This window comes from Peromyscus leucopus, chromosome 8a (assembly GCF_004664715.2).
Source record: "Peromyscus leucopus breed LL Stock chromosome 8a, UCI_PerLeu_2.1, whole genome shotgun sequence".
Lineage (NCBI taxonomy): Eukaryota > Metazoa > Chordata > Mammalia > Rodentia > Cricetidae > Peromyscus > Peromyscus leucopus.
In genome coordinates, this window is record NC_051085.1 from 33430267 (window position 1) to 33444438 (window position 14172).

Below are 14172 nucleotides of genomic sequence, written 5' to 3' on the forward strand. Positions count from 1 at the left end.
ATTACAGATGGTTGTGAGCCACCATGTGGTTGCTGGGAATTGAACTCAGGACCTCCGGAAGAGCAGTTGGTGCTCTTAACCTCTGAGCCATCTCTCCAGCCCCCCACTTACTATTTTTGTGAATAAGCTTTCGATGTTTACTCCTAGTAATTGTGAAATACATATATTTTACTGTTACCATCCTTCTATGCTGTAGTTCTCAAAAACTCGGTGCTCTTGTCTAAGTGAATCTGTGCACTTTGAAAAAAAAAATCTCATTATTCCTCTTGAACCCTCCAGCCTCTGGTAACCACTTTCCTACTTTGTGTTTTTATGAGTAAAGATTGTTTAGTTTCCTCATGTGAATGTGATCTTGAGTTGTCTTTTGGCGCCTGTCTGTTCTGCTTAACATAAGGTATTGCAGGTTCATGGATGTTATTTCAAATGATGGGTTTGTCTTTTTTACGTTGCATAGAATCCCTTATGTATATGAACCAGATTTCCTTTATTTGTGCTGACAAACACTCAGGCTGTTGCTATGTCTTGACTATCATGAATGATGCTGTAGGGGGTTTAGGAGTTTAAATACCTCTTTTGTGTATTAATTTCAAATGCTTTGACTGGATGTATCTAGAAGTGGGTTGCTGGCCCTGATGATTTCTGTATTTAGCTTTTTGTTGTATCTCTTTGCCATGATGACTACACTGACTGGATGTCTACTAATAATCTTGTGAGCTTTGTTTTACTTACTAATGCTAGCCATCTTTTTAGCTTCTGTAATAGCCATTCTGACAGGTATATGACATCACCTGACTTTAAATTTGTATTTCCCAAATGATTACCAATGTTGAATATTTTTCATGAACTTCTTAGACATTTTAAAGTCTTCTTTTGAAAAATTTTCAATTTAAAAATTAATTTTTATTTTTGGTTGTGAGCCCAGCTTTTAATGGCTGAGCCATCTCTCCAGCCCATTATGCCAGGTGGTGGTGGTGCACACTTTTAATCCCAGCACTCGGGAGGCAGAGCCAGGTGGATCTCTGTGAGTTCGAGGTCAGCCTTGTGTACAGGGCGAGATCCAGGACAGGCACTAAAACTACACAGAGAAACCCTGTCTTGAAAAAAAAATTAATTTTTAGATTAGTGTACAAAGTCGTGAGTTTCTTGTGGTATCATGATACTTTGTTCTCATTTGTCACCCTCCCCCACTGCCCTCTCCTAGGACTACTGCTGTGGATGATTCATTGATAAATAAAGAGCTGATTGACCAGTAGTCAGGCAGGAAGTATAGGAGGGACAAGGAGAGAGGAGAATTCTGGGAAGTGGAAGGCTGAGGCAGACAGACACCGCCAGCCACCATGATGAGAAGCAGATGTTAAGGTACCGGTAAGCCATTAGCCACGTGGCAACTTATAGAGTGCTAGAACTGGGTTAATTTAGGATATAAGAACAGTTATCAGGAAGCCTGCCACGGCCATACAGTTTATAAGTAATATCAGTCTCTATGTGTTTACTCGGTTGGGTTTGAGCTGGCGAGTGAGAAATTTGTCCTGACCGTGGGCCAGGCAGGAAAACTCTAGCTACAAATGGCACCTAACGGCCATTTCCACCTAAAACCTGAAACTACTTAATAACCAATTCTAAAAGGGGCCAGAAACATGTCTCATGCGGGTGGCGAGATACCGCAATATGTGGGCTTCAGCTACACTATGGCGGGCTGGCGACATGTGGGCTTGGCCTATTCCCGCCTAGTTACACAGAGGTTTCTGTAAGCCGTGCAACATGGTGCGTGGTGGATTTAGCCTTTGCTAGTCTTAAAAAAAAGAGGTTTCTGGGCTACACACTGCTTTGATAGAACCATAGATCCACTGCTTCTGAGAGTTGGCTCCTAGAGCTGGCGGTAAACACACCTCCGCCATGTTGGAAAGAGGACGTGGGCGGAGCCAGCAGCCGTAGCACCATTTCAGTCTTAACAAATGCTGCGGTTTAAAGCAATAGAGTCACAATAAGACAGAGTCAGATGGAACAAGACTTTAAATGGCTTGCAGTGTGTGTAAAAATGTACATAGGCTTGAAAGAGGGGAAAAAAAAAGGAATATAGACTGTTATAGTAAAGAAATAGAAAGTTTTAAAAAAAATTCTTTAAAGACGAAGTAAAAATATTATAAAAAATAAGCCACGTAAAGATGGATATCACACAGAGAATCTGGATTGTGTTGTCTTTGGGGTTTTTAACTGCAGAGAGATAATTGATTGTAAAGACAGCGGAGTTAATCCAATCTATATATTTTAAAGATATCGTGACTTCAAAATTTGGATATAAGGATATGTTACTTTGGAAAGGAGGTTCTGCTTTTGTTTCCACAGAAAGCCAGAGGCTATGGATTGTTCCAGATTAAGATACATCAGGTTTGGCCAGTCAAGACCCCCTGAAAGGTCTCTGATGACACTATGGCCCAGATGATCCAACATCCAGAATGGTTTCAAGGCAACTGGCTCAGATAATACAGCTTCATGGACTACTCCATAATCCTAAAATTTTCTTTATGTCCCCATAACAATATAGTGCCCTCATCCAGCAGGAAGTAGTATAAAAAACTATGCCCCAAATTCCCAGATATACCAAACTGGCTTTAGAGATGGAATTGGCTGACTCCTTCTATAAACCCAAGCATATTCCTAAAAGAAAAGGTTGAGAGATTCTTGTGTCCCATATCATAAGAGTCCTCTGGTGTGGGACAGAGAAACCAATAATTTTATTTAGAACAGGTTAATTATAAATACAATATCTTTCTAAAAGAAAGGGGGATATGATAAAGATATATAGGATATAGATATGATAGGATAAAAGTGTAGATTGTTGAACCTACTTTTAAAGAGCAACAACTTGTTTGAAGTGTTTTACATTGCTATGGATTTTAGTTTATTGATACAAACTTAAAGTTAATTTTGTTATACTGTATATATATATATTTCTACTCTCATTTGAGGTATTATGTTTGTGTAACTCATTTGGATGGTAATGGATAATTAAAAATACAGATTAATGGGAGCTGGAGAGATGGCTCAGAGGTTAGGAGCACTGGCTGTTCTTCCAGAGGTCCTGAGTTCAATTCCCAGCAACCACATGGTGGCTCACAACCATCTATAATGAGATCTAGTGCCCTCTTCTGGTGTGCAGGCAGAACACTGTATACATAATAAATAAATAAGTCTTTTAAAAAAATACAGATTAATAATTAATCTTCTATGATAATCAAAATTATAGTCATGTTAGTTTAGTTTTCAGGGTCTCTTAAAGAACCTGAAGTTCACTGACTCAGCTAGGCAGTCTGGCTAGTGTTATGCAGGAATCTGGATGTCTGCTCCTCCAGTGATGAAGTTATAGATGTGAGCCAGGCTTTTGTGTGGGTGCTGGGGATCTGAACGCAGATCTTCACACTTCACTGTTTTCTGGATAAAAGCCATTTTGACTGAGGCGAGATGGAATCTCATGGTGGTTCTAATTTGCATTTCCTGGATGACTGTGGCTATTGAACACTTTCCAATATGTATTGGTCATTTGTATTCTTTTAGGAACTGTCTATTCAGTCCATTAACTCATTTATTGATTGAATGACTTGGGTTTTAGGTGTTTAATTTTTACAGCTTTGCATGTAGCCTGTGTATTAATCCCTTGCCTGATGTGTAGTTAGCAAATATTTCCCCCTCAATTCTCCAGGTGGTTTCTCCACTGCGGTGATTGTTAGCTTTGATTTGTAAAAGCTTCTTAACATCACGCAATCCCATGTGTCAATCTTTGCCGTTATTTCCTATGCTATTGAAATCCTGTCTATGCATATTATCTCTACTACTAAAGATTTATTTCTGAATTAATTATGTGCATGTGTGCATTTGTGCATGTGACTGCAGGTGCTTGGAAAGACCAAAAGATGTAATTCGAACCCCTGGAGCTAGACTTTACTGGAATTGTGAGCCACCTGACATAGGTGCTGAGAACCAGATTCTCGTCCTCTGGAAGCACAGTTTGAGCTCTTAATGGCTGGTTCATCAATCCAGCCCCTGTCCTTGTATCTTGAAGTGTTTTATCCATATTTCCCTATAGCAGTTTGAAAGTTTGAGATCTTACACGAAGATTTTTTGATCCATTTTGGATTGGTTTTTATGAAAGGTGGGGAAATGAATCCTGTTTCATTCGCCTGCACGTAGAAAGCCAGTTTCTCAGCACTGTCTGTCAGTCTTTTTTCTCTGAAGGATACCTTTGGAGCTTGGCAAGAAGTAGCTTGCTACAACTGACTGGTTTTCTCAGTCTTGTATTACAGTGTCCGTTTCTGTGCCAGCACCATGTTACTTTTTGTTTCTGTGGCTCTGGAATATACCCTGAGATCTAGTATGTGATGCATTCGCTCTCATATGGAAGCCTTTTGTGCTTCCATAGGAATCTTGGGGTTGTTTTCTCTAGTTCTGTGAAGAATGTCATTAGGATTTAGATGGGGATGCAGTCAGTCCATTGTTGCGTGTGGTCATATAATGTTTCCCCCAATGTGCATTCTCATTCTTTTCATTCTTTTGCATGTGAATTCCCTGATTTTTTTTTTTTTTTAAACCATTTGCTGGAGAGATTGTCCTTTCGCTATTTTGTGTTCTGGCTACCTTTGTTGAAATCACCTTCCTGTATGTGCATGTTTCATTTCTGTTTTAATTCTCAGATTCTAATCATGGTATTCCTTATCAATGTAATCCTCTATTTTAATACGTAATTGTCGTAAGTGAGCTGGACTTTTAAAAACACTATACCTACCTGAATTAGTACAGAACTTTCTTCATCTCCTAATGGGTCTTTGTCTTGCTAATTTTTATCAGTCCATTTTTCTTTTGCCATTAACACGACATGCTGTCCACTGAAAGTTTGCATTTAATTTGTGCATCATAATGATTGAATAATTTAATGAGATAAAAATCCTGTAAGTAAAGATGTTCTAGATAAGTCATACTTATCATTTTCTATTGTAATTGTTTTTTTTTTTTTTTTGAAGCGCTTCATTCCGTCTGTCTCTGCAGGCTCTGAAACTTGTAAAGTATTCCACCAAGGGTTATCTTTGAGTTCTGGCCTTCCTACAATTTGGAAGGATAATCTGCTCTCTGATCCTCCAGGTGAGGTAGGATGGAAACCCTCTCTGGATGTCTGCTTAGTGAGAAGGGTTTACATCCTCAGAGCCATCCTTTGCTTTATTATTGTCATATTGCTCAGTCTGGCAAATACGATTTATTACAGCTTTGTCTATAGCAAGTCAACATAAGCAAAGACTCCAGTTTTTAAATAAATTTTCTTTAGCGTACCTTCTATTTTGTCTTCTGTGCAGGGATACAGAGGGTTACAATGAAGGTTGGAGAGAAGAGGATAATTAATTGCAAGTGCAAACAACGTCCAATTAAACACTACGATGCTTGCCCTGTAGGGTTTTCCTTTGATGGTCTCACAGCCAGAATGTCTGCTGTCCCGTTTCACCTTAGACAGTTTGCTAACTGGATTTCTTCTTCTTCCTTCTTTTTGTTCTGACATAGTCTTCTCTTCACCCTCTGCACAACTTTCTCTATTCTCTCCTTTAATTTCACCTCAGCCGATTTCCCATTATGTGCAACAGCCCGGCTCTCTCCATCACTGCAGCCAACCTCAGCTGCTTTCTACCGTCACATTTTAGTTAACTGAGGGCTGCTGCAGCCTGACCCACCCTCTCAAGGAGCAAGCAGCTGGCAGATGACACATCTCGGGTGTTTGTTTTCTGTTCTCTCTCTCTCTGCCATTAGAACAATATTACAATGCCAGAGAGTTTGCAACAAGTCTCCCATGTTTTTTTGCTGCTTTATCCATTGATAGTTTCTGAAGTAGGGACAGATGGGGTGAATTAATAGCTAAAATTAGAGATTAATGTGTTAGGCTCAGGATTTATGTTCATATGCTAGAAGTGAAAACTGTAAAGTAATTAAATCCCAAGGAGGATATATTTAAACAAATAGCATGAATAATAAATACGTTTTATTTTGCTTAAGAGGTCTACACTTACCCGATAAGTGATGCTTTTCCAACATGATTTCAGTTTATAAAAACTAAACTTAACGCCGGGCAGTGGTGGCGCACGCCTTTAATCCCAGCACTCGGGAGGCAGAGCAAGGCGGATCTCTGTGAGTTCGAGGCCAGCGTGGTCTCCAAAGCGAGTTCCAGGAAAGGCGCAAAGCTACACAGAGAAACCCTGTCTCGAAAAACCAAAAAAAAAAAAAAACCAAAAAGCTAAACTTGCTTTAACCCTAGTCTTCAGCCTTATAAAACCTCTGCGAATGATGACTTTGTTCTGGGGTGTCTCCATCTGCAGTGGGCAGTGGAGCGCCGGGTTTGGGGACCAGTCGCCATTTTCTATAGACTCACCCGATTTGACTTAATCAACAAATACGATGGTGGCCAAACACGCTCTGAGGAAGCTGGTGCTTTGTTGTTTAACTGATCCTTTTCTACAGTTTAAGCAATGATACAGATTGGTTTGTCTTTATTTCAGCCTTATGAACTGTTTTCATGTTTATTTATTTTAAATGAATGATAATAAATAATTGACATTGACCAGTCTAGTCTGGACAGATCACATCTCCAGATGAAAATCTGATTTTTAAACCATATATCTATTTTTGAATGATGTATCTCTATATCTATCTATCTATCTATCTATCTATCTATCTATCTAATCTAATCTAATCTATTTTAGGACAAGGTCTCAATGTGTAGTTTGAGCTGGCCTGGAATTCACCATATAGACCAGGCTATCCCTTGAACTCAAAGAAAGTTATCTGCCTCTGCCTGCTGAGTGCTGGGATTAAAGGCTCCCACCACCACACCTTGCCTTCTCCTGGTCCTCTGTTAGTCAGTTTTAAAAGTAGTTCAACTAGTATCAGTAGCTTGGGGGGAGGTAGCCTCCAGTTACCCAGGGTATGAAAAAAAATCCACGAATGCTGTGAGGGCTTAGGAAAAAGTCTTATCTATCTGAGGGCTAGACCTTTTGTATGGGGCGGGGCGGGGTGGGGGGTGGGGAAGAAACACACACTTTCTGATGGTAACTTTCTCTTTTTCTTCACCTTAAAAAGTCTCGTTCTCTGAAAAATTTCTCTTGCTCTGCCCCTGTCCCATTCTCTCTTCTCAGGTCTCTCTGCACATCTCCCCTCACACTCTAACACAAGCTCTTTATTTTACACAGGTCCTCTACATAGCAGCAGCTCCTTCCCACAGCTCTCTCTCTGTGTCATCACAAATACACACACACACACACACACACACACACACACACTAGGAGAATTATGAGCACAAGGAATACATAGCAAGACACAACTGAATATTAAGCCGCCTAACACCAATAGACCTTGCTGATTGGCTTTCCCACTCGACTGACCCTTGGCCTCGTCAAGGTATAGCTTATAATATACTGCTGGACTTCTATTTCATATTCCTTGGCTCTCCACAATTAGGGAAGAAATGAAATGGCACATGAGAAAAGCTACAGACAGGAACAACCAGTCATTTACAGTCAGTGACTCCATAGCATTGCCAGGTTGGGCTCTTCATCATGTGAGGCCTGTGGGTCGACCTGTTAAATACTATTTGTCACCTGCTGTATACTCCCACAAACTAGCAAGAAAATTTCCTAGATTTATTTCATTGAGCATTGTTTTGTTATTTTTTTTTGTTGTTGTTGTTTCTGGAGGATGCATTTACTGAATGAGAGCTTCTTGGCAAGTAGTTTTCTTTCAGTGCTTGAAACTTGTCATGTCCTTTTTTGGACTGTGTGGCTTCTAGTGGTAAATTTGCTGATGTTGGGGGCTGGAGAGATGGCTCAGGGGTTAAGAGCACTGGCTGCTTTTCCAGAGGTCCTGAGTTCAATTCCCAGTAACCACATGGTGGTTCACAACCATCTGTAATGAGATCTGGTGCCCTCTTCTGTCATGCAGGGACATATGCAGGCAGAACACTGTATACATAATAAATAAATAAATCTTTAAATAAATAAATCTCTAAAAAAATTTTTTTGCTGATGTTAGAATAGCTTTTTCCTTCTTCTATCCTCTTATTTCCTTTTGTAGCAAGGATGACTTTGAGTTTTTCCTGCCTCCACGTCCCAGTGCAGACTTCTGAGATTACAGGCAAGCAGGCAAGCACACACTCCAGGCTGGAATTTCTTTTATTAGGCTGGAATTTCTTTTATTATTGTACTCTGCCTACTTTTTAAAACTTTCTGTTGTCAGTTTTAAGAAGATGTGTCTTTATGTATTTCTTTTGAGTACCCTGGATAGGCCTCACTTAACTTCTTAAATCGGTGTTTATGTTTCTTGATAACTTTCACAATTTTTGAGGCATTATTTATTCAAATGTTTTCTTCAATGCCATCTTTGCTTTGTCTTATAAGAGTGTTAAAAATTTTGTTATAGAAGTAAACATCTTTTTTTTTTTTTTTTTTTTTTTTGGTTCATTCAAAAGTTTATTGAGCAGCTAAGGATACAAAGGTATTAAAACATGGTCAGAGATGAGGCATATGCCCAGGTGTAAAAGGCAGTAAAGTTCTCCACAGCATAAGAGTGGGGAATGGATGGCCAATCAGGAAAGGGGATTGAAATGAGAGTAGGAGACTTCCTGATTGGCATCCATTCCCCACCCCACCCCACCCCTGCATGCTGGAAGGGATCTCTTATTTCCTAAAGCATTTTTCTTTCACTCTTACGCTGTGGAGAAGGTAGTCATGAGGCCTAACAGGACTCGTGTCCTTGTCCATTCAATCTTCCATGAGGTGGAGGTGCATACTTTGGTGTGAGAGAAGTCAGGTGGAGAAAACTGCCTATTGCTCCTCAGAACAGACACATAGGACAGAGTCATGCCAGGGCAGTAGTAAACATCTTTGAGGATTGTTTGTCTATTTTTTTTCTGTTTTCTCTGGATGGGTAATTTCTGTAATTCTCTTGAAGTTTGCTGATTCTTTCATCTTTACATTTTACTATTTATTTATTTATTTATTTATTTATTTATTTATTTATTTATTTATTTATTTATTTATTTATTTATTATGTCATTACAGATGGTTGTGAGCCACCATGTGGTTGCTGGGAATTGAACTCAGGACCTTTGGAAGAGCAGTTAGTGCTCTTAACCTCTGAGCCATCTCTCCAGCCCCTCCATTTTACTCTTAAGTTTATCCACTAAATTGTGTTTTTTATCTCTCTTTTTTTTTTAGTTGTAAAAGTTCCATTTTGATTTTCATTATCTTTTTTCTTTGCTGGGACTTTATGATTTTTCCTTTGTTTGAAATTGGTCATAAGAGACAGTTTAGTCTTTATTTCTGTCATCTTGGTGCTGGAATCCACCAAACATCTTCTTTAAGAAATACACTTGAGGTTGTCATGGTTCTAGATACAGTGGTTTGCTTATGCTTGGAAATTGAACATCCGGGGTAATACCTAATGAGATACTGGATCTTGGGAGAACCTTGTTTTTGACTTAGCTTCCTCAGTGGCAAAGGATGAGACACCTGCTTAGTCTACATGAAGGTAAATGTTTACATTCGGCCTTTTCTCCACACACTCTGCCAGAAGAATTGTTGGAAGTCTTAGTCCTCTATTTGGCCTCCTGTAGTACTGCCCAAGTGAGTGGCTTATAGGGCCTCACCCCAGCCTGGTGATAGTGGAGTCACACATGGCTGTTGCTTGTGTGGGTGAGTGTAGGTCCATGCTGTTGGTGGTGTGTGACTGGCACAAAGCAGGTATTAACCTACAGATTACAGTTGTGTGACGTGGAGATTTGGTACAGTGGTTAAAATTCTTGCTGTGCAAGCGTGACAGTGTGAATTCAACCCCCAGTACCTGTCTAAAAGTCAGGTGTGGCAGCACATCTGTAACTCCAGTCAGGAGGTGCTGGTGGTGGTGGGATCCTAGAGGTTTTCTGGCTAGTTTACCCAAAATGGCAAGCTGTCAGTTTAGTGAGAGACCTTTTCTTACCAACAAAGGCCCATGCACCTGTACACTCATGTGCATAGTCATAAATATATGAACATATGCACAAATATAACATAAGAACACTCACATACAACACATACATACACACATGTGTACATAAACATATAACACATACATGGTTATACAGCACACGCATGAACATATATACAAACATACAATACACATATACACAAGCATACAGTGCACATACACATGCATACACATTTCCACACATGGAAACAAACATGCACACATGTACACATATACAAATACATAAACATACAACATGCACACACAAACATACAACACACATATAAACACAATACATAGATTTACAGACCTCTCTCTCTCTCTCTCTCTCTGTCATACTTGTGTGCACACATACACACACTCTCTCTCTCTCTCTCTCTTTCACTTGTGTGCACACATACAAGATAGAGGTCTGTTTTTCTTAGCCACCCCTCTCCTTTCCTTGCTAGAGTCTGCAGTTCTGTTGTGTTTTCTCTTGTCTCTCCCTTTTGGGGTAGCAGGTCACTGGCTTTTCATATCCGAGTCTGGGGTATGAAAAGCAAACAAAGAACGCCTCACAGAAGCCAGGAGTGCGCTGTCCCTATGCCCCAGAGTCTCCAGGTGGCTTATTCTGCTCCTTGCTCCTCTAAGTTCCCTTATGTTGGTGTGCATTAAATGTCCAGTTCTGGAAAAAGAACAAATAAATCTGCTCCATAGTCCTGGATGTAGAAATTCCACCAAATAAAATTTATTACTAGTTTTTGGTATTTCCTTGGCTAAATTCAAAAGGTAATGATTTTATTGTAAAAAAAACTTTAATCACTGCAACGTAATTTGTATAACATAGACTACTAGGTATAAAAGACTCCCATAAAAATTGTCTAAAACATCTGTGTATAAAAATGAGTATTCAGAAACAAATTCTAGCAGTGAAAAATTCTTTGGAAGATAATATCTAATTTTTATTGAACATTATAATTTATATTTTAGCTCTTCAATAATTATGTGTACTTAGAAGGTATTATTTAAGTCTATTATAGTGATGATATGAAAAGATACATTTTTTTTTTTTTTTGAGACAAGGTTTCTCTGTGTAGCTCTGCAACGTTCCTGGAACTCACTTGGTAGCCCAGGGTGGCCTTGAACTCACAGAGAGCCGCCTGCCTCTGCCTCCCGAGTGCTGGGATTAAAGGCGAGCGCCACTGCCTGACAATATATATTCTTTTATTAAGCTAATAAAATATTGGATTCTTCTGAGAATGAGCTGTTCATTTATTAACTCCTGCTCTTTGTAACAAATCAATTAGTTTGGATAGTTTAGGAATGGATACTTTCCTCCACTGAGTTACCCTTCCCAGGAATAATCACTGTTAGTACCACACATGCCTTGTCTACTTTGGTGTACATTTCATTTTAACTCAGGCTGGTCTTCTGCCGTGGAATAATCCTCTTATACACTGTAAAGATTTGTCACTCAAATTGGGTTAATAAGACCCTGATTGGCCAGTAGTTGGCCAGGACGTATAGGCGGGGTGACCAAACTAACGTTGTTGGGAAGAAGGGCAGAGTCAAGAGATGAGCCACCTGCTTGAGGAAGCAGGATATGTAGAAAATGAGGTAACAAGCTATAAGCCACGTGGTAAAGCATAAGTAAAAATATGGGTTAATTTAAGTGTAAGAGTTAGTGAGTAACATGCCTGAGCTATCAACTGCACATGTTTAAGTAATATTAAGCCTCTGAGTGGTTATTTGGGACCTGGTTCGCAGGAGAGACATGTCCATTTACAGTTTTTCATCTTCTACAATTCCTACCCTCCATTTTTTCTTCCTGAGTATCTTTAAGTTTCTTTTCCTTTTCCAGGTATTGAATGAAACAATGTATTGTTTGTCTCAGTGACTCATATATATACCTCAATGCCATTTATACACAGATGATTGCTAGCTATTTTTAGTCCAGGTCCTTAGTCAGGGTTTCAAATCCATAACTCCAGCTCTATTTGATATTATCCTTTGGCTATCTGAGTAGCACTTGTAATCCATTATTCTCACACTGATCTCCTCCAGATTTTTCCTCTTAGCAAATGGTACTACTCTATAAACACTACATTGTTTGTTGAAAGTTTAGAGGTCTTTCCTGATCCCCTGTCTTCTTCTCTGTCCATGTCTGATTATTCACAAGTCTACTAGCTTTTTCCTTCTGAATCTACCCAATCTTTTATGTTTCTACCAACAATATTCTCTCATCACATTCCTGGCCTAATGCAGTTATTTTCTAAATGGACTCACTACTTCATGTGCATGCCTCTGTGTGTGTGTGTGTTTGTGTGTGTGTGTGTGTGTACATCTGAGTATGTGTTCAGATATTTGTTGGAGCAAATGTACATGTATGTGTATGTGTGTAGAAGTCAGAAAACAACTTGAGATGTCATTCTTCAGGTACAATACACCTCATTTTTGAGAATGTATCTCTCATTTGCCTGGAGTTCACCAAATAGGCCAATGCAGGATGTGCAGTGGATCCCAAGGACCCACCTGTCTCTGTCTCCCCTGCTTTGATAATTATTACAGCATGTGCTGCTGTGCCAACTCTTTATATGAGCTCTCGGGATCAAACTCAGGTCCTCATGCTTGGCAAAGCAGGTACTTTACTAACTGAACTATTGGCCAAGCTCCTGGAATCTCAACTTCATCTTTCCGGAATTAATTTTTTCACTAATTAGACAGTTATTTCCAAATAAAAGTGTGGTCTTGTGACATGGCTACATAAGAATAGAAAATTTTAAATTTCCTTAAGTTAAATACCTAAATCCTTACTATGACTTTGCACACTACCTGTCTCAAATGTTTATTGAAGCATTTGCTGTTAAAATAGTACTGGTGTATATACTTCTGTTTTGGATATTCTCATCGAAGTTGAGTTGCTGTTGTTCTGTTTGGATATCATCTATTTAAATATCAAGGTACTCAGTGGCCACCAAGAGAAGAGAGAGGAGTCTTGTTTAGGAAGATCAGGAATGATTTATTAAGCGAGTAATTCCATGTCTATTAGCTGAAAGGAGGCAGTTATATTCTAGAGAATCAGCTACTAGTTAAGGGAGTATTTTTAGATTTTATGCCAAGCAACTTTCAGTTGAAAAGTAGGAATTGCGTCAAAATTTTTGTATGCATAACAAGTACGATTTATTCCTGCAAATCGCAGACATTTTGTTTAATTTATAATATGTAATAGGTGAGATAAAAAAGGAGATAATTTGAAATGAGATGAGCATGTAAGTTCTAATTATAATATAGTATGAATTTTAATGTACATAGAAATAAAGGTACTAATGTCTTATTTTCCCTGCTTTAATAAATTCCATAGCCAGAGAAATTTAATACACCGGACATATATTTCTCAGAGTTATGAGAGTGGGGAAAAGCAGGACCAAGCAATATTCAGCATCTAGTGAAGGCTTGCTTTTTGGTTCATAGATGACATCTGCTGTATTCTTATAAGAAGGAGGAACGAACGGAGGAGCTTCAGGACTCTGGGGAGCACACAGACATTCAGTTAGCAATATCTAGTGTGGCCGATACTGGAAAAAACAGCCAAGTAGGCAGATGATGTTCTTAGACATGCTCTTCTGTTTCTCCTTTGCTCTATTGCACTGGGAAGGAGGAGTGTGTGTTTTTGTGCATGTGAAGGAGGCAGGGCATAGTAGGAGGAGACCAGGTGCCTGAAAGAGAGGCCCAGTGGGAGTCAGCTTAGTAATCACACTGAGCTTAGAAGTTCAGCGGGCTTAGGTAAGCTAATTAACCTCTGGGAGACTTAGTTTCCTCATCTATAAGTAACACTAATCCAGGTTTTACCTGCAAATTAAATTGGCTGTGATAATTTATTTTACTATTTATTCATGTATTCATATTTATGTATTTACTGTTTGCATTGGCACTAAGATACTGTATTTCTGACCTGAATAGTACATTTGCATACCATAAAGATAACAAGGAATCCAGGCATATTAATGACTGCTTAAACTGTTTCAAATAGTTACTGGGTTGTAAAATGAGTCATAGCTTGTTGTAGGGTACTGAGAGGGTCCATGGAGTTCTCAAAGAGCTAACAAGCAGCTTTTTATTAAAACCCATGTACTTACAGGGTGAAAGACCCCCACTCCATTATGA

At 39.1% G+C, this 14172-nt stretch overlaps 1 protein-coding gene across 5 annotated transcripts in view; it reads left to right on the forward strand.

The window, feature by feature from the left end:
* Epm2a (EPM2A glucan phosphatase, laforin) overlaps nucleotides 1-14172 on the forward strand; it is a 103327-nt gene that overhangs the window by 32633 nt on the left and 56522 nt on the right. The window contains exon 1 of one of the 5 annotated variants that reach the window (XM_037200396.1): nucleotides 5024-5133. The exons of the other annotated variants lie outside the window; for them this stretch is intronic. The gene's annotated coding sequence lies outside the window, so the exon portion shown is untranslated. Of the gene's footprint in view, nucleotides 1-5023; nucleotides 5134-14172 lie in introns of those variants that run through there. 5 annotated transcript variants of the gene reach the window in all.